Genomic DNA, 20,316 nt, shown 5'->3' with positions numbered 1-20,316 from the left:
ACCCTAACTAAATCTTACAGTGCCACCTCCCTCCACTGCTTAAAAAAATTTCCATGGTTATTCACTGTCTTTAACTTAAAGCCCATTATTTTTCACAATTCAGCTCCCATATACATCAATACTTGATGTCTTGCTACTCCTCCATAAACCCATGTTAACTACTAAATGCCATACAAACTAACTGCAATTTCCCAAATGTAAAACACTCACTTCTCTGCCTCTATACCTTCTATTATCTCCTGCACCTAAAATGTTCTCCTTCCCTGTTCACTTGACAAAAACTTATCTTCAGGATCAGCTCAGGTGTCACACTGCCTCTGTGAAACCTTTCCCAATGCTCTTCTTTTCTCCATCTCTGTCCTTTTTAAAGATATACACACTCTCCTCTGCTTGCGTGGAGCCCTAAATTTGTCTTTCTTCCCCAACTAGAGCATAAGTTTGGTCCCTACAGATTGAAAAGAAGTTGATGCTCAATACTTATGAATTTATTCACAGCTACACAAAAATAACATGTATAAAGAATCTTATATTTTAATTCAGCTTCCTCATTTATGGATGAAGAATTTGAAGCCCAGAGGGATAAAATTAAATTGTCCAGTGAAACAGAACTGCTAACAGGTGATAGAGGTAAAAAGGAACCAAGATCTCCAGACATTCTACACAGTTCAATCAATCTACTATAATAAGCTACTTCTCCTCTCCATATAGGTACCATAGGTAACTCTGCTGAAAATTAAAATGATCATACTGAACTCTATAGTTTCTTTACAAAGAAATATAAAGGATTTTTCATATATGCATCTCAAATAAGTTACTACTAATGTGCATTGAATAATAAAATCCAGTGGATTACAAGCACCAAGGCTCAGTCTTACTCAGAGTTATATCTCACATCAAACAAAATGTCTTGCACATTACAGAGGGCCAAGAAACATTTGTTATTGAATACTGTCCTTTAACTACCCTTCTGAAACCAAAATACAAAATTGGGTTTTTTTAATCGGAAAACAAAAGAAAATGCAGCATACTGTGAACTATCATATTATTTACATACAGTCGTCCTCAGTTCTGTGGGGGACTGGTTCTAGGACGCTCACGGATACCAGAATCTGAGGAAGCTCAAGTCCCTTACATTTGGCCATCCACCTCTCCGGGTTCCACATCCTTGGACACAGAGGGCTGGAGGGCCAATTTTATCTGACAACTGCAGTTCTGATTTCTTCTTTGACCCAAGAGTGTTAGAGAAGATCTGAAAATTACAAAATTTCCTTCCTATCTTTATTACTTAGCTCTAATTTTATTTTGCCATAGGCAGAGAGTCTAGGACAATCTATTTCTACTCTTTGGAATCACGTGAAATTTTATTTGTGACCAAAAATCATGGTCAATTTTTATAAATATTTCATGAGTCATGGAGAACATCTATTTTCTGTTTTCAGAATAGTTATTTTTCTTGTATATCAGCTGAAATAAAAATATAGAATATAGTAATAATAAAATTATTAGCTTTATCTGTCACAGACCTAGAGAACTACTCAAGTTTCTAAACTACTCTTGAAATGTAACAATTCTCTTTATCTCTTGCAATTTTTATCATTTAAATTTAGTTCTGGGGAATTCCCTGGCAGTCCAGTGGTTAGGACTCTGCACTTCCACTACAGGGGGCATGGGTTCAATCCCTGGTCATCGGGGAACTAAGATCCCTCAAGCTGCGCCGTGTGGCCAAAAACAAGAAACAAACAAAAAAAAGTTTATAGAAATTTAGTTCTGTATAATTTGGTTACATATTGATTCATGACATCATCATTATGGCTTATATGCTTCACCATTGTAGTCTGTTCCATTTATTACTTTCAAGCTCTGTCAAATTGAACATTATCACCCTTTATGCTTTCCTTCTATTATAATGTATCTGGCTTGCCTATTCTTTTATTTTCAATTTCTTTCAATCATGTTGTTTAGGTGCGACTCTTGTATACTGTATGTAATTAGGCTTTTTGAAAAAACTTTAGAGTATGTCTTCTCCTTATAAAAGGTATGTTCATCCCACTTATATTTATTGTTATAACAAACTTGATTAAACCTGTCATAACTTTTTTCTTCCTCTTATAAATGCTTCCTTGCTACTTGTTTTCTATGTTTTACTGTTTACTTCTTTTTCTCCTTCTTACCTTTTCCCCTACCATAGGTAATTTAGAAGATATGCAGATTGTTTTTAGTTCTATTACTAGGAGTTACTTCTATTAATTCTTTTAAATATTTTTTCTGGCTATAAAAGCAATATGCACAAATTTTAGCAACTTTAGGAAACACAGAAAATTAACATGTCTCTCATAATCTGATTTATAATAATTTGTTTAAAACTTTTAAAAGTTACTTTACATTCCCTCCACCAAGAAAAAAAAGACAAAAACAGTTTATCCCTTTAAAAAGAACATTTATAGCAATAAAAAAGGCCTACATAAAGGTCAGCCACAACCAGAAAATGAAAAGCCACTATATGCGAAAAACCTGTGCCTGAACTTTAAACTGCTCCAAACTATTATGAAAGTTGTATGTAGTCTACTTATAGTTATTAAAACTCCTGTTAACTTGGTGAACAATAGGGATCATTTTTATGTTTTATAATAAGTATATAAAGAATCTATAAACAAATCCCTTGATACACATAATATTCTAATCTATACTTTTTTATTATATTGTTAATCACTGGACCTTTGTCTATCCCTTTCAAAGGATCCCATTTCTCCCCTTAGTGTCCATTCTCTCTGATTAGCTACTGTCAGAACTGTGGTCTTCAAGTTATTTTGACTGAGTACTCCTAATAGTAAATATCTAAGTATGCAGCAATATGTGCAGTTATTTATTTATAAATGAGGTATATATTATATGACTAATATGTTATATATAGTATAAACCTAAGTAGAAATTTACACATGATATAAAAAATAAAAATATGTATGAAAAAAATGGAAGTTACATTTTCTTCCTGTATCTCATAAGTGGGTGGCCTTACTTCAGTGTGAAGACCATTGGGATAAGGGACTTTAAATTGGGTGCTCCCAAGTCCCAAGGGCCAGTGGCGGCCATCAGCTTGGACTCTGAAAACCTAGGCTCCAACATTTGGTGTAGAAACACGCACCTTGTGCTGAGTATCAAGAGGGGGACATTCTTAGCAACGAGAGAGCCAAGAAACAGATTTGGCAACCTTTTTCTGGGACAGCACGGACCGGCACTTCTGGTGTCATTAAATTCATGAGTTTTCTTGTATTGTCCCTTAACCAAAAGGAGCTTTTGTACTTTTAAATGTTGTATAAATGTGTTATATTGGGTGAGAGCCTGAGGTTTTTGAACTGGAAACTTCCTGAAATTTATATCTCCATGTGGTTACCATAAACATAATGTAATAAAAGGGAAACATATGAATTGGGTGCTAAATTCAATCTACAGATTGGCCAGTTAGCTCTAATTCTGTGATATAACGCTATTGCTTAATTGTGTTAAGAATGTGTAAACAAGCATCACACATTACCAATACCAAAAAAACAAAAACGGTCTGCCTTAAATATAAAGAATAAGGTAGGACAACATGGTATCGATATCCTGTTATAAAATTCGCTCTACCAGGGACTTCCCTGGTGGCCTAGTGGGGGGGACTCTGCGCTCCCAATGCGGGGGGCCTGGGTTCGATCCCTGGTCGGGGAACTAGATCCCACATGCATGCCACAACTAAGAGTCCGCATGCCACAAATGGGAGCCCACATACTGCAATGAGGATCCCGTGTGCCGCAACTAAGACCCAGCACAGCCAAGATAAATAATAAATAAATAAATAAATATTAAAAAAAAATCGCTCTACCAGTCATGATTTTTTAAAAAATTATAGTATATGAAGTAAATATACTTGAAAGGTTATATTTCAAACATGTGCTTTAAAAGATTCTCACCATTGCTCACACAAGGAAAATTTCAAAGATATGTAGTTGTTAGTAATTTCCACGTAAATTATTTGAAGGGTAAAAATTCAAAATAAGTTTAAAAATTGGCAAGGATAGTACTCTTCCAAGATATGATTAGCCATAATAACCCCACTTAACCAAATATCAGTAGGGCCTTATTTACCAACAGATTCATCATAAGCAGTGCGATTCTACTTTAACTTATTAAGTAAGTTATTAAATAAGATGACTTATTCCTATTATCCAAACTATCATGGCAATGAGTTAGATTTTAACTGCCTCAACATCTAAGCCTTGATTCTCCCAAATTTTTATTTATTTAATTTGCGGTATTATTGCCTACCAATTCAGGTTTTACAATTTAGTGCAACAATAAAAATCAACACTGGTTTTGCATTATAGTAGTCCTCTCTTATCCTCAGTTTCACTTTCCACAGTCAACCATGGTCTGAAAATATTAAATGGAAAATTCCAGAAATAATTCATAAGTTTAAGATTGGGGGTCAGAGTCAAGATGGCGGACTAGGAGGACATGGAATTCACGTCTCCACACAACTGGGGCACCTACCAGGCACCGGTGAGGGGCCACAGACACCTAAGGGAATGGGAGAAACCCCCAGCAACCAGGTAGGACGTGGGGCATGGGGGGAGTGAGAGGGGGAGAAGTGGAGGTGGGATGGGACTGGCGCCCCTGAGGGGTGGCTGGGGGAGGGGAAGGGATCCCACCCTCAAAGGGGGAAATTGGGGGACCACTAGGAGGGCAGAGGATCAAAAGGGAGCATGGCCAGGTCTCCCCTGCCCACTTGGGCCCCCAGGAGCCTGCTGAGATCCCGGTCCTGATCCTCTGCCCACGAAGGTCCCCTCCAGCTGCATGGGTCCTCAGGGAGTGGGAGGGAGGGAAGGGAAAGCAAAAGTAAAGGCCAGACCTACTGGACTGGAACCCCTGAGGGGTGGCTGGGGGAGGGGAGGAGTTCCTACACCCAGCAGGACACACCCATGGTTAGGGGTCCAGCGGGGACTGGGGAGACCCCGGGGGGAGATGGGGAGTGGGGGCGTGGAGGAATGGAAGGGAACACGGCCAGTGCTTTCCCTGTCCACTTAGGCACCAGAGAGCCTGTTGGGCTCCTGGGCCTAATTCTCTGCCCTCAGAGCCTCCCTCCTGCTGCGCAGAGACCAAGCCCCACCCCTACACCCCCACCCAGGGCCCTACCTCTACACTCAGAGAACCCCTCCAATGAGCTGGGCCTAAACTGCACCCACACACCCTCACCCACAGCCTTGCCTCCAAACCCCAGAACTCCACACTCTGAAGGCCCTCCTTTGGACGTGCTGCCTCTCCCCTTCTGTAGGTCCTAAGTAGAGGCCCTGCCCGACACTTGAACATCACCCGCCCAGGCCCCGCCCCCAAGACCTTTTCTGGCTGCATGGGTCCTAAGCCTAGGCCCTGCCCCACCGTAACCCCCGCCCCTGCCTAAGTTCCAACCCTGCCTAAACTCCGCCCCCCATAGCCAAGGCTTTTTTTTTTTCCTTTTTTCCTCTTTTAGATTGGGGTTCTGTTTTACCTTGTTGATTAATTGTTCTTCATTCACTTATATGTTTATTTTTTCTAATAAATCTTTCATTTTCCTAATTTTATTTTATTCTTTATACTTTGTTATTGTTCTGCTCCTTTTGGCTTGTTCCCCCACCCCCCTTTTTTCTTTTTCTTTTTTCTGTTACAGTTTTATTTTACCTTGTTGCAGTTGTTTCAATTATATTATTATTTTTCCTAATATATTTTTTATCTTTCTAATTTTATTTTGTTTTTTATTCTTTGTTATTGTATTGCTCCTTTTCTTCTTCTTTTTTTTTTTTTGCAGCGCCACATGCCTTATGGGATCTGGTTCCCAGGCCACAGGTTGAGCTCGAGCTCCTGTGGTGGCAGCTCTGAGTCCAAACCGCTGGACTAACAGAGAACCTCAGACCCCAGGGAATATAAATCGGAGTGAGGCCTTCCAGAGGTCCTCATCTCAGCACCAAGACCCGGCTTTATCCAACTGCCTGCAAACTCCAGTGCTGGATGCCTCAGGCCAAATAATCAGTAAGACAGGAATACAGCCCCACCCATCAAAAAAAAAAATGAAATGACAAAAAATATGTTACAAATGAAGAAGCAAGGTAAAAACCTACAAGACCAAATAAATGGAGGTGAAATAGGCAACCTACCTGAAAAAGAATTCAGAGTAATGATAGTAAAGACGATCCAAAATCTCGGAAACAATGGAGAAAATAAAAGAAACATTTAACAAGGATCTAGAAGAACTAAAGAGCAAACAAACAGTGATGAACAATACAATAACTGAAATTAAAAATACTCTAGAAGAAATCAATATCAGAATAACTAAGGCAGAAGAACGGATAAGTGAGCTGGAAGATAAAATGGTGGAAATAACTGCCAGGGAGCAGAATAAAGAAAAAAGAATGAAAGAATTGAGGACAGTCTCAGAGACCCCTGGGACAATATTAAATGCACCAATATTCGAATTATAGGGGTCCCAGGAGAAGAAGAGAAAAAGAAAGAGAGAGAAAATATTTGAAGAGATTATAGTTGAAAACTTCCCTAACATGGGAAAGGAAATAATCAAGTCCAGGAAGAGCAGAGAGTCCCATACAGGATAAACCCAAAGAGAAACATGCTGAGACACATATTAATCAAACTATCAAAAATTAAATACAAAGAAAAAATATTAAAAGCAGCAAGGGAAAGGCAACAAATAACATAAAAGGGAATCCCCATAAGGTTAACAGCTGATCTTTCAGCAGAAACTCTGAAAGCCAGAAGGGAGTGGCAGGACATATTTAAAGTGATGAAGGGGAAAAAACCTACAACCAAGATTACTCTACCCAGCAAGGATCTCATTCATATTCAATGGAGAAATCAAAAGCTTTACAGACAAGCAAAAGCTAAGAGAATTCAGCACCACCAAACTAGCTTTACAACAAATGCTAAAGGAACTTCTCTAAGTGGGAAACACAAGAGAATAAAAAGACCCACAAAAACAAACCCAAATCAATTAAGAAAATGGTAATAGGAACATACATATCAATAATCACCTTGAATGTAAATGGATTAAATGCTCCAACCAAAAGACACAGACTGGCTGAATGGATACAAAAACAAGACTGTCTATATGCTGTCTACAAGAAACCCACTTCAGACCTAGGGACACATACAGACTGAAAGTGAGGGGATGGAAAAAGATATTCCATGCAAATGAAAATCACAAGAAAGCTGGAGCAGCAATACTCATATCAGATAAAATAGACTTTAAAATAAAGACTGTTGCAAGAGACAAGAAAGGACACTACATAATGATCAATGGATCAATCCAAGAAGAAAACAAAACAATTATAAATATTTATGCACCCAACATAGGAGTACCTCAATACATAAGGCAAATGCAAACGGCTTTAAAAGGAGAAATTGACAGTAACACAATAATAGGGGACTTTAACACCCCACTTACAACAACAGATCATCCAGACGGAAAAGAAATAAGGAAACAGAAGCTTTAAATGACACAGGAGACCAGACAGACTTAATTGATATTGTTGGGACATTCCACGCCAAAGCAGAAGAATACACTTTCTTCTCAAATGCACACGGAACGTTCTCCAGAATAGATCACATTTGGGGTCACAAATCAAACCTTGGAAAATTTAAGAAAATTGAAATTGTATCAAGCATCTTTTCCGACCACAACACTATAAGATTAGAGATCTATTACAGGAAAAAAACAGTAAAAAAAACACAAATACATGGAGGCTAAACAGTGCGCTGCTAAATAACCAAGAAATCACTGAAGAAATCAAAGAGGGAATCAAAAAATACCTAGAAACAAATGACAACAAAAACATGACGATCCAAAACCTATGGGATGCAGCAAAAGCAGTTCTAAGAGGGAAGTTCATAGCAATTCAAGCTCACCTCAAGAAACAAGAAAAATCTCAAATAAACATTCTAACCTTACACCTAAAGCAACTAGAAAAAGAAGAACAAAGAAAACCCAAAATTAGTAGAAGGAAAGAAATCATAATGATCCGAGCAGAAATAAGTGAAATTGAAACAAACCAAACAATAGCAAAGATCAATAAAACTAAAAGCTGTTGCTTTGAGAAGATAAACAAAATTGGTAAACCTTTAGCCAGACTCATCAAGAAAAAGAGGGAGAGGACTCAAATCAATAAAATTAGAATTGAAAAAGGAGAGATTACAACTGACACTGCAGAAATACAAAAGATCATAAGAAACTACTACAAGCAACTATATGCCAATAAAATGGACAACCTGAAAGACATGGACAAATTCTTGGAAAAGTACAACCTTCCAAGATTGAACCAGGAAGAATTAGAAAATATAAACAGACCAATCACAGGTAATGAAATTGAAACTGTAATTAAAAATCTTCCAACAAACAAAAATCCAGGACCAGATGGCTTCACAGGTGAATTCTATCAAACATTTAGAGAAGAGTTAACACCTCTCCTCCTCAAACTCTTCCAAAAAACAGTGGAGGGAGGAACACTCCCAAACTCATTCTACAAGGCCACCATCACCCTGATACCAAAACCAGAAAAAGATATCACAAAAAAAGAAAATTATAGACCAATACCACTGATGAACATAGATGCAAAAATCCTCAACAAAATACTAGCAAACAGAACCCAACAACACATTAAAAGGATCATACACTATGATAAAGTGGGCTTTATCCCAGGGATGCAAGGATTCGTCAATAAACGCAAATCAATGTGATACACCATATTAACAAACTGAAGAATAAAAACCATATGATCATCTCAATAGATGCAGAAAAAGCTTTTGACAAAATTCAATACCCATTTATGATAAAAACTCTCCAGAAGGTGGGCATAAAGGGAACCTACCTCAACATAATAAAGGCCATATATGACAAACCCACAGCAAACATCATTCTCAGTGGTGATAAACTGAAAGCATTTCCTCTAAGATCAGGAACAAGACAAGGATGTCCACTCTCACCACTCTTACTCAACATAGTTTTGGAAGTCCTAGCCATGGCAATCAGAGAAGAAAAAGAAATAAAAGGAATACAAATTGGAAAAGAAGAAGTAAAACTGTCACTGTTTGCAGATGACATGATACTATACATAGAAAACCCTAAAGATGCCACCAGGAAACTATTAGAACTAATCAATGAATCTGGTAAGGCTGCAGGATACAAAATCAATGCACAGAAATCTCTTGCATTCCTATACACTGACAACGAAAAATCAGAGAAATTAAGGAAACAGTCCCAGTGACCAGTGTAACAAAAAGAATAAAATACCTAGGAATAAACCTACCTAAGGAGGCAAAAGACCTATACTCAGAAAACTATAAAACATTGATGAAAGAAATCAAAGATAACATAAACAGATGGAGAGATATACCATTCTACTGAATAGGAAGAATCAATATTGTGAAAATGACTATACTACCCAAAGCAATCTACAGATTCAATGCAATCCCTATCAAATTACCAATGGCATTTTTCACAGAACTAGATCAAGAAATTTTACAATTTGTATGGAAATGCAAAAGATCCCGAATAGCCAAAGCAATCTTGAGAAAGAAAAATGAAGCTGGAGCAATCAGGCTTCCTGACTTCAGACTATACTACAAAGCTACAGTAATCAAGAGAGTACAGTACTGGCACAAAAACAGAAATATAGATCAGTGGAACAAGATAAAAAGCCCAGAGATAAACCCACGCACATATGGTCACCTTATCTTTGACAAAGGAGGCAAGAATATAAAATGGAGAAAAGACAGCCTCTTCAATAAGTGGTGCTGGAAAAAATGGACAGCTACATGTAGAAGAATGAAATTAGAACACACCCTAACACCATACACAAAAGTAAATTCAAAATGGATTAAAGACCTAAATGTAAAGCCAGACAGTATAAAACTCTTAGAGAAAAACATAGGCAGAACACTCTGTGATATAAATCATAGGAAGATCCTTTTTGACCCACCTCCTAGAGTAAGGGAAACAAAAACAAAAATAAACAAATGGGACCTAATGAAACTTAAAAGCTTTTGCACAGCAAAGGAAACCATAAACAAGACCAAAAGACAACCCTCAGAATGGGAGAAAATATTTGCAAATGAAGCAACTGACAAAGAATTAATCTCCAAAGCATACAAGCAGCTCATGCAGCTCGGTATCATAAAAACAAACAAGCCAGTCCAAAAATGGGCAGAAGACCTAAACAGACATTTCTCCGAAGAAGACATACAGATGGCCAACAAATGCATGAAAAGATGCTCAACATCACTAATCATCAGAGAAATGCAAATCAAAACCACAGTGAGGTATCACCTCACACCTGTCAGAATGGCCATCAAAAAATCTACAAACAATAAATGCTGGAGAGGGTGTGGAGAAAAGGGAACCCTCCTGCACTGTTGGTGGGAATGTAAATTGATACAGCCACTATGGAGAACAGTATGGAGGTTCCTTAATAAACTAAAAATAGAACTACCATATGACCCAGCAATCCCACTACTGGGCATATGCCCTGAGAAAACCATAATTCAAAAAGATACACGTACCACAATGTTCACTGCAGCACTATTTACAATAGCCAAGACATGGAAGCAACCTAAATGTCCATCAGCAGATGACTGGATAAAGAAGATGTGGCACATATATACAACGGAATATTAGCCATAAAAAGGAACGAAATTGAGTTATTTGTAGTCAGGTGGATGGACCTAGAATCTGTCATACCGAGTGAAGTAAAAAAGAGAAAAACAAATACCGTATGCTAACGTATATGTATGGAATTTATAAAAGCAGTACTGATGAACCTAGTGGCAGGGCAGGAATAAAGACGCAGATGCAGAGAACAGACTTGAGGGCATGGGGGGGAAGGGGAAGCTGGGATGAAGTAAGAGAGTAGCATTGACGTATATACACTACCAAATGTAAAATGGATGGCTAGTGGGAAGCTGCTACATAGCACAGGGAGATCAGCTCAGTGCTTTGTGATCACCTAGAGGGATGGGATAGGGAGGGTGGCTCAAGAGGGAGGGGATATGGGGATATATGTATACATATAGCTGATTCAGTTTGTGGTACAGCATAAACTAACACAACATTGTAAAGCATTTATACTCCAATAAAGATGTTAAAAAATAATAAGTTTAAAATTGTGCACCATTCTGAGTAGTGTGATGAGAACCATCCTGCTCCATCCAGCCCGGGACGTGAATCATCCCTTTCTCCAGCATATCCCACCTGTTAAGTCACTTAACTAGCTGTCTGTTATTAAATTGACTGTCTTGGTATCATGGTGTTTGTGTGTAAATAACAACTATTTTACTTAATAATGGCCCAAAGCACCAGACTAGTGATGCTGGCAATCTGGATATGCCAAAGCGAAGCTGTAAAGCGTTCCCTTGAAGAGAAAATGTCAAAGTTCTCAACTTAACAAAGGAAGAGAAAAAATTAAATGCTCTGGTTGCTAAGATCTATGGTAAGAACAAATCTTTTATCTGTGAAATTGTGAAGAAGGAAAAAGAAATTTGGCTTGCTTTGCTGTTGCACCTCAAACTGCAAAAGTTAGGGCCACAGTGTGTGATAAGTACTAAGTTAAAATGGAAAAGGCATTATATTTGTATAAGATATTTTGAAAGAGACCATGTTCACATAACATAACTTTTATTTCGTTATTAATCTCTTAATGTGCCTAATTTACAAAATAAACTTTATCATAAGTATGTATGTATAAGAAAAACATAGGATACACAGGGTATAATACTATCTGCAGGTTTAGGCATTCAACTGGAGGTCTTGAAACATATCCCTGTGGATAAGGGAGGTCTATACTATTTATATATTCAACACAATAAATTGTTTCTTATTTCATGATTACAGTTGTGATTAGAATATGTATTTAGTTTTTAACTGATCACAGTATTTCTCTACTAATTATTACAAAATTACCTCAATTCAAGTAGATCAAACAAGAGGATACCTTATTAATTAGAAACATACATTAGTATACTCAAACAATCTTTGAATTTACAAGAGCTTAAATAATAAAATTTAATAAAAAATTAATAGCAATAAAATTGCTAAAATAAATATTCTGAAGTATGAAAGAAAATCAATTAAATAAATACTTATCATCATTACTTAAGCTAAAAAGGCATAAGGAAAATAGTAATTTCATATGTAGTGAAACCAGGTAACCACTACCACTAAATAAAACTTGCTGAATGTCTACTACTATATATGAAAAGCACTGTTCCGTGTACCAAGAGGAATTACAAAATCAGTTTCAGACTCTCCTCAAGGAATTTACATTCTGGTTGAGGGAGATACAATATGTATAATTAAACTATAATATAAAGTGGTATATTATGGCACATGCACACCAATGAAGGACAGGAAGCAAACAATGCAAAAAATAAATTAGGCAGCAGATAGCTAGAATCATGTACTCTAACTACATCAAGGGAAACTTTCAAGTAGTAAGACTCTTACCATGCCACTTATAATCCTGTTGCTAACATTGCCTACTTAAATATTTGAGGATAAAATAGAGAATAACTAAATTCAGCAATAAAATATGATGGTTAGAAAAAAATCACATCTATTTCCAGTACTATCATCATTGTTAGGACCAGAAAATGACTCCTCATGTAGCATTCTGTAAAAAGACTTGTTCATTATATCCATCTACAGGTTGTACTTTCCCCCTCCAATTCCCCTCCCTGATGAGGGAGCAGTGGTAGGCCTGGGGTTCCTCTGGGGTTCCTACTGAGGACTATACAAAATAATTATTGCTTTCTAACAGCCAATTGGAAATTTAACTTTAAAGTGATAATAGTATAATAGGTTTAAAAACAAGGAGCTGTATTAGATAACTCTGCATCTGAATAGCATACAAGGCATTATTCTAAATAGGCAAAACTGCTTAATATCTAACTGCCAGAGCACTGTAATATGATGTTAAACTAATTGTTCCCAACAATTTTTACTTTAGTAGCAGTGACTGAAGATTGACTGGTTAGTGAGTTTGGAAATCTGATGTATTAAGAAGCTAACCTGAAGGAGAAAATTAACAAAGTTAAGTGGAAGTTCTGCAAATTAAAAAAAAGTTATTATTAGAAACTTTAAGAACTTTAGCTACAGAGAAATATGAAACAAGCCACTACACCTTCTAAACCAACCTTACCAGGTGGTAAAGAGGATGCAATATTTTTGAGTGACATAATGTAGCCATACAGAATGTAACCTAACACACATAATAAAAAGTGCTCACATTCTTTTCTTGGACTTTAACACACTCCAACCTTTTTCATAGGTTCAGTGTGCATAAGTAACCAAAAAATAAAAATTGTTGATTCTCTGTGTTTAGCTCTCAAGAAAGATTATTCGCCAAAGCTTTCCATTAAACACTGATTATACAAGCAAAGCACATCTAAACTTAAGAAAGCATTTAAACCTTTTGAAAAAGAGCTATTATTCCTTCAACTACTGTGTAAAGACTATAACTGCATGAAACTTAGCCATTGTAACACCACCACCAAGAATAAACTGCTTCTTACTTTATTCAAAGTTTACTACCACTCTGAAGAATCCTCAAGCCATACATTTATTACAACTCTAAAGAATCCTCAAGCCATACAATTCAGCAAAATGCTTAAGATAACTAAGTAACAAATACCAATTTTTCCAGACCTTTCTACATAGAACTCACATTAAGTAACTAGTTTTACATAAAAATATCACATTAACAATGTTAGTCAGTAGTATCAAAACACACATATATAATAATATTTTGTCTTGAATATAAGTTCCTAAAGTGTGTAAAATCTTTTTATGTTTTAACAATTATGTTCAAAAAGAAGCAGCCATTAAATCCCATAATGTGTACGTGTGTGTGTATGCCTTAAATCACCTAGTATTGATTAGAAAAATGTTAAAGAATGGTAAAAAAAAAAAAAAAAAAAAGGCAATACGTTTTAGTCAGTACAGTGTCAACATCTGGGCATGTCTGAGAAGTAATAGCAAAAGCTTTCTAATACAGTGTATCACCCAGAAATTAGATCTTGGGAGATCCTAGAACAAAAAGGCTCAAGGCCCTCAGGCATAGGTAGAACTAAGCAATGGATCTCAAAGATGGGATCCTGAGATGTGGCTCTCTGTATAAGCATCACCAGGCAACTTGTTACAAATGCACGTTACTGGGCCACACTCCCAGAGATTCTAATTTAGTAGCTATAGGGTGGAACCAGGTATCAACATATTTTTTTTTAATTTTTCTTTTCTCTTTTTTTAAAATATTTATTTATTTATTTTTGGCTGCGTTGGGTCTTCGTTGTTGCACGCGGGCTTTCTCTAGCTGCAGAGAGCGGGGGATACTTTGTTGCAGTGCGCCGGCTTCTCATTGCGGTAGCTTCTCTTGTTCGGGAGCACGGGGCTCTAGGCGCACGGGCCTCATGAGTTGTGGCTCGCGGGCTCTAGAGCACAGGCTCAGCAGTTGTGGCGTGCGGGCTTTGTTGCTCCACGTCATGTGGGATCCTCCTGGATCAGGGCTCGAACCCATGCCCCCTGCACTGGCAGGCGGATTCCCAACCACTGCGCCACCAGGCAAGCCCTCAACATATTTTTTAAACCAGACCAAATTGATTCAGATGCATCATCAGCCTTGGGAACCACTGAGGTCCTAAAGAAATGTTTCTCAAAGTGTTAGACATTTGTTAAATATGCTCAATACTGGGCCCAATTTCTCATCAACAATGTGAGACTCTCTGCTAGTGGAACCAAACAATGTGAATTTTAAATACGTATCTCAAGTGAATCTACTGGTACTAAAAGCTTAAGAACCTATGTCTAAAGGATTGGGACTAGATCCTTTAGAGTTGCAGGTGCTCAAAAATAAAATCATTTTGTTGATTATAATCTACTCCATTTAGATGCACTGAAAGTTTGAATATAAATCCAAGAAAATATCCTGCTGCAAAAAAGTCAAACAATTCTTCGAAATCTGCACTTAGCAGCTAACCTTCTAGAATCTAGTAAATTTAAACTTCTAGTCATCTCCTTCAAAAAGGTCACTTTCTAAACTGAGTGCCAGCCATGACAATAAGAACCTTCAAACCTAAATACAAAGCACTCTAGACAGAATGCTTAGGAATGCTTTCTTAGAAAGATGAGATAACAGACAAAAAGTTCTATACAGCTTCTTTGGAAAGATTCCCTCCTACCCAAACAGGGCATTTTGCACACAAAAGTTAACTACAATAAAATTTGCTTCCTAAAAAATACAAGAAATTCTGAAAAAATACATTAAGTAGGTTCCTTTTTATAAAATCAAAGTGTCAAAGAAAAATTAAATAAAATATATAAGCAAAGTAAAATTTAGATTTTAATAATTTGATTAAAGAATTTAAGCCTGAGTCTCCAAATATTACAGTATTTTATAGCCTGTTTATTTAAAACCTTTATCTTTTAAGAGAAAATAAGTGTTTCATGATGTCTGAATTTGCTCCTTCATATTATAATTTCAATCCTTATCACTGAAATCAAAATAACAAATTCATGGAGCAGAGACTGAATATAAGACATTAAGTTGCTTTTCTTCAACTTCAAAAAAACCTGAAATGATATAGTTCCTAATTTAGTGATCAAAAATAACCAAAAGTAAATACGGGTAGAGAATATCTTGCTGTTGGTTCACTGAGGTTAAGCATGAACTTAACTAAAGTTCTGTTTTGTTTTGTATTTTTATAAATCTATTTATTTTTTATTTTTATTTTGGCTGCGTTGGGTCTTTGTTGCTGTGTGCAGGCTTTCTCTGGTTGCGGTGAGCGGGGGCTACTCTTCATTGCGGTGCATGGGCTTCTCACTGCACTGTCTTCTCTTGTTGAAGAGCGCGGGCTTCAGTAGTTGTGGCACGCGGGATCAGTAGTTGTGGCTCGTGGGCTCTAGAGCGCAGGCTCAGTAGTTGCGGCGCACGGGCTTAGTTGCTCCGCAGCACGTGGGATCTTCCCGGGCCAGGGCTCGAACCCGTGTCCCCTGCATTGGCAGGTGGATTCTTAACCACTGTGCCACCAGGGAAGCTCCTAAAGGTCTGTTTTGTTAATAGAGATTTGCTTCAGTATTTCTGTATTGAGAATTACTTCCTTGAAAGTTATAGTTTTAAATTTATTATCTCTGTTGAAGAGTCTCTCCTTGACCAAACTTTAGTCAGGCTCCTCTGAACTCTTTCCAATTAGGCCCTAACTTTTGGGCTTCTGTGTTCATCTCTGCATTGTCCAATTTTAGCAAGAATCCTACTATGTCAGTTTAACCAGAATCCCCCATCCTCAATATTGATCACGCTGGATATCTGATTAGGTTCTTCATCTCTACCATCCCCCATGTAATATCTGCCCACCTGGCCTGCCTTTATCAACAATCCTGTTTAGGTCTGTTTAGCCAGAATCCCCCTTATTTTGATGTTTCTTTCCTCTTAGTAATTTTTACCCCACCCTTCTACTTGGCTATACATCCCCAGTTCTCCTAGTTGTATTCCAAGTTTGAGCCCAATCTCTCTCCCCCACTGCAAAACCACATTGCAGTGGTCCCTACAACTATCGTGATAGTCTCCCTGAATAAAGTCTGCTTTACTAATCTTTATAAGTGTCATGAACAATTTTTTCTTAAACATCACTACCAACATTATGAGTAATTTTCTCCTTGCCTCACGGTTACAGAGAGAAATTTTCAAAATAAATCCCTCCCCCCCCCACCAGGAAAAAAAAACAAATTTAAAGAACTATGTAACTAAGAATAAAAAAAGTAGAAAGGAGGAGACTGGTATTCCTCTCTAGCCAATCTAATGCACATTAATACTGCTCATCTAATAGAATTATTGTTACATTCAGTTTTCCAAAATCAGCACAGTCTAGGCACCTCACCAACGGCCTTTATGGGCCTTTCTTGCTTAAAATATAAGAAGATAAAAAGTTAGCCAAATACATGGGCCACGTAAAATAAAATCATCAAAATCAAATGAACTTCAGATGAGACAGGAAGGACACCAGATCTGAATATGCTATCTGAAATAAAACTAAAGGGCAAAAACTAAAGCCCTCTCAGTGTGAGTAGATTCTGACACACTAATCAAGACCTGGAATCCTGCCATAGAAGCAATCTAGAAAACATGCCGAAATGACCATATGGCTGCCCTGCAGAAATCTGGAAAGGAACCAGTCAAGAAGCTGACAAGAGAAACAAACATGCTTCTCACCAAATGAGGCCTGACACAGCCTGTAACCTGAGGTCTGTCAAGAAAAACAAACAAAAAATGTAGTCAAGCAGCCATTTAGGAATGATTCTTCTCTAGGTTATAGCTCACTCAAATTTGTGTCAAATGATACATAAATTGAGATACGACATTTGGAGGAAGGCCTTCAGCCTGTTTTCAAAGAAAACCCAAGAGAGTATCTTCTTGTATCAAGGTTGTAAAAGAAAACTTCACCAAGATGGCCATGAAGGCTGGTGACAAGCACTGGAGGAATACACAACAAATTAAGATGGAGTTCTGACATCTGGAATATATCTATAAAGAAATTACATATATGGCAGCTGAGATGCTAAAGATTTTTAAGTTCATTTTTTTTCTGGTGGAAAATGGTATTTCTTTAAGGAACCCTGGCAAAGTCATAATTAGTAGAAGAACATTCTATAAACTTTATGAACTTCCAATGAATTCGATTAATAGAGCTTCCAAACATCTAAAATCTTACATAACTAATGGTCTCAAAGAAATAATCACAAAGTATTAGCAACTATAAAACAACCAAAATAAGATGACCAAAAATGGATATTAATACAGTAAGTGAAAGGAAAGCAAATATTCCTTAACCAGAAGACAAAATGTTTAACAAAATTTTGTTTCAAAGCACTTAACTTCCAGTTAAAGCAGTGGTAGAGCTTAGAAAATTTTTAACCAAATGAGACAGATCCACTATTATATCCCAATTAAAAAAAAAAAAACTTACAAAAAAGACTATAATAAAGGCTACAGAATGGGCTATATCTTTACCACAGTATGACAACCAATATTACTGATCAAACTCCTTGATTTTTAAAGTAGGGAAAACTGTGATCTAATAGTTCAAAACAAGCTAAAAATATTCTTTAAATGACAGAAGCAACGAAAAACCTCAGAATTAGAAAAACTGAAAAATGTTGTGTTTGAGAGCAAGGAAGATATGAAAAGAGAGGTGATCAAACTCAGGAAAGATTTAGAAATAAAAGAAAAACTTATTTCAGGAATGAAGACTAAGTTAACAAGAAGCACAGTGGGTTAATGCCTTACAAAAGTAGAAAATGGAACATAAGACAAATTTTAGAATTAAAAAAAAGAAGAGGTAAAAAGATTTTAAGAGACAATAATTAATATGTAACATAAGCAAGACTGTCCAATATATGTTTAGTAGGAGTCCCTGAAGAAGACCAAAGCAACAAAGCAAAAAATACTAAAAACTATAATAAAACTCTCCTGGAATAAAAGATAACTTCAAACTACATATTGAAAGACTATACATGTATCTGAGAAAATGATACAGCCCAAATCGAACACATTTTAATGAAGCTAAAGTGACCTTCAAGTTTAAAAACCCATAGATTAAAACTTCTTATAGTCTTGTATATTCTTGCTACATAATACATGAGAACTCAAGGAATATTGTTCCCATAAGTCTGTCCTGAAAAATCTACCAGAGAATAAGCTTCAAACAACCAACAGCTTGGAAAGGAATTAACATAAGGGCTCCTGGAATGTGTGAGCCATTCAGGTAGTAACTTTCAAAGGGGAAGAGAGTAGCAGAATGCTCAATATCTCTAAGGTAAGTCTTCCATCATTACATGAAAGAAATGACCAGAGAAGGATTGGAAATTCATATAGTTATTCTCACAGCACATCTGTAAGACTAAGAATTTCCAGAATATCTGATAACCAAATGTAGTTATTAAATTTCTTATAGAACCAGATATATATATACATATATTTTAAAACTTTTTAATATTCCTCCAATATTTTATTGTGTTGACTCTGAGAAAAATTAATGTTAGTCTTAGAGAGGTATACTTTCTTCCTAGGTAACCTAGTAGAGAAATTAGCTCCTGCCCAACCTAGTGAAGAAACTAATTGAAATGGGGCATCCATAGTCACTCCATTAATAGAATTTTTGCCCATCCCCTTTCTCTAGAGCTGGCAATTACAGAGTAAAGTTTGAAAGTCAATCCTACAGAAGCCTGCAGCAAGAACCAGGAATGGATCAAGGAACGGGAATTCCTCTTATAGGGAAAGGTGGAGTTTACCATGGGAAAGGTAGAATAATGGGCTGAGGGGCTTGAAGAGAGAGTCATTTGGAAAAAAACAAGATGGAAAGAAGCCTTGAAGAGTACCTTCACCTTGCAAGGAGCTAAATCTATAAGGATCTGCTCTTTGAAGGAATAAAAGTAAGCAGCCTCTGTCCACATCATCCCAGTATCTATGGGACAGGTCAATAAAGAACAAAAAGTCCTAAAATAATTTTCAAGACCAAGAAAGAACTGATTGACTATTAACATTATGGAATCAGGGTCTTACCACTATTACAAAAGGACAACCAAATTTTACCATGTAATACAAGATCTTTATGATGAAATCTGTATGATGACTATAGTTCCTCTGATCCTGAAAAAGAATCTGAAAATTATCAGCTTTCTCATCTCTTATTTGAATAAAGAATAATGACTTAATATGGCAGAGAAAGCACAACAGTCTCCTAGACAAGTAAATATCTCTTCTGAAATCTATACTGAAAATTTGTAGAATTCTAAATCCAAATACATTTTAACAACATACAATTTATAATGAAAATAAGATTCAAGCATTTAAGTCTAAGTTATAAACATTTTGTTCAGGTAATGAAACCTACAGATTAGCTCATAATAGCATAATAATAGGGTAAGCAGTTAACTCCATGGTTAAGTAGAAAAGATTAAGGAGAAAGGCTTAGGAAAAGAGTAACTGCTTAACCTCAATAAGATATGACTGCTAGTCAAGCTAATTTACTGATGGTAGGCAAATGATAAACAGAACTCTGAACTGAAAATACATCTGCATACCACGGATTTGCTTCATGCAAAAGAAGCTAGTTAATTAAATCTAGCCAACTAGCTGTATTTTCCCCCACATTGTGTCCCCAAATCCAGCAATGGTGAATATGTTGTTGACTGGGAAATATATAACTACGCTTCTGTAGAATAAACCCAAAATCAATAGGCTCAACAGAATGAAGGCT

General features: G+C 36.7%; 1 protein-coding gene across 2 annotated transcripts in view; it reads right to left on the bottom strand.

Annotated features, from left to right (window-relative positions):
* Window positions 1-20,316, bottom strand: part of GLCCI1 (glucocorticoid induced 1) — a 128,489-nt gene that overhangs the window by 90,785 nt on the left and 17,388 nt on the right. The gene's annotated exons all lie outside the window — the stretch shown is intronic.

This window comes from Balaenoptera acutorostrata, chromosome 7 (assembly GCF_949987535.1).
Source record: "Balaenoptera acutorostrata chromosome 7, mBalAcu1.1, whole genome shotgun sequence".
Lineage (NCBI taxonomy): Eukaryota > Metazoa > Chordata > Mammalia > Artiodactyla > Balaenopteridae > Balaenoptera > Balaenoptera acutorostrata.
The sequence above is the reverse complement of the archived record's forward strand: the minus strand, read 5'-3'. Positions and strand labels throughout refer to the sequence as shown.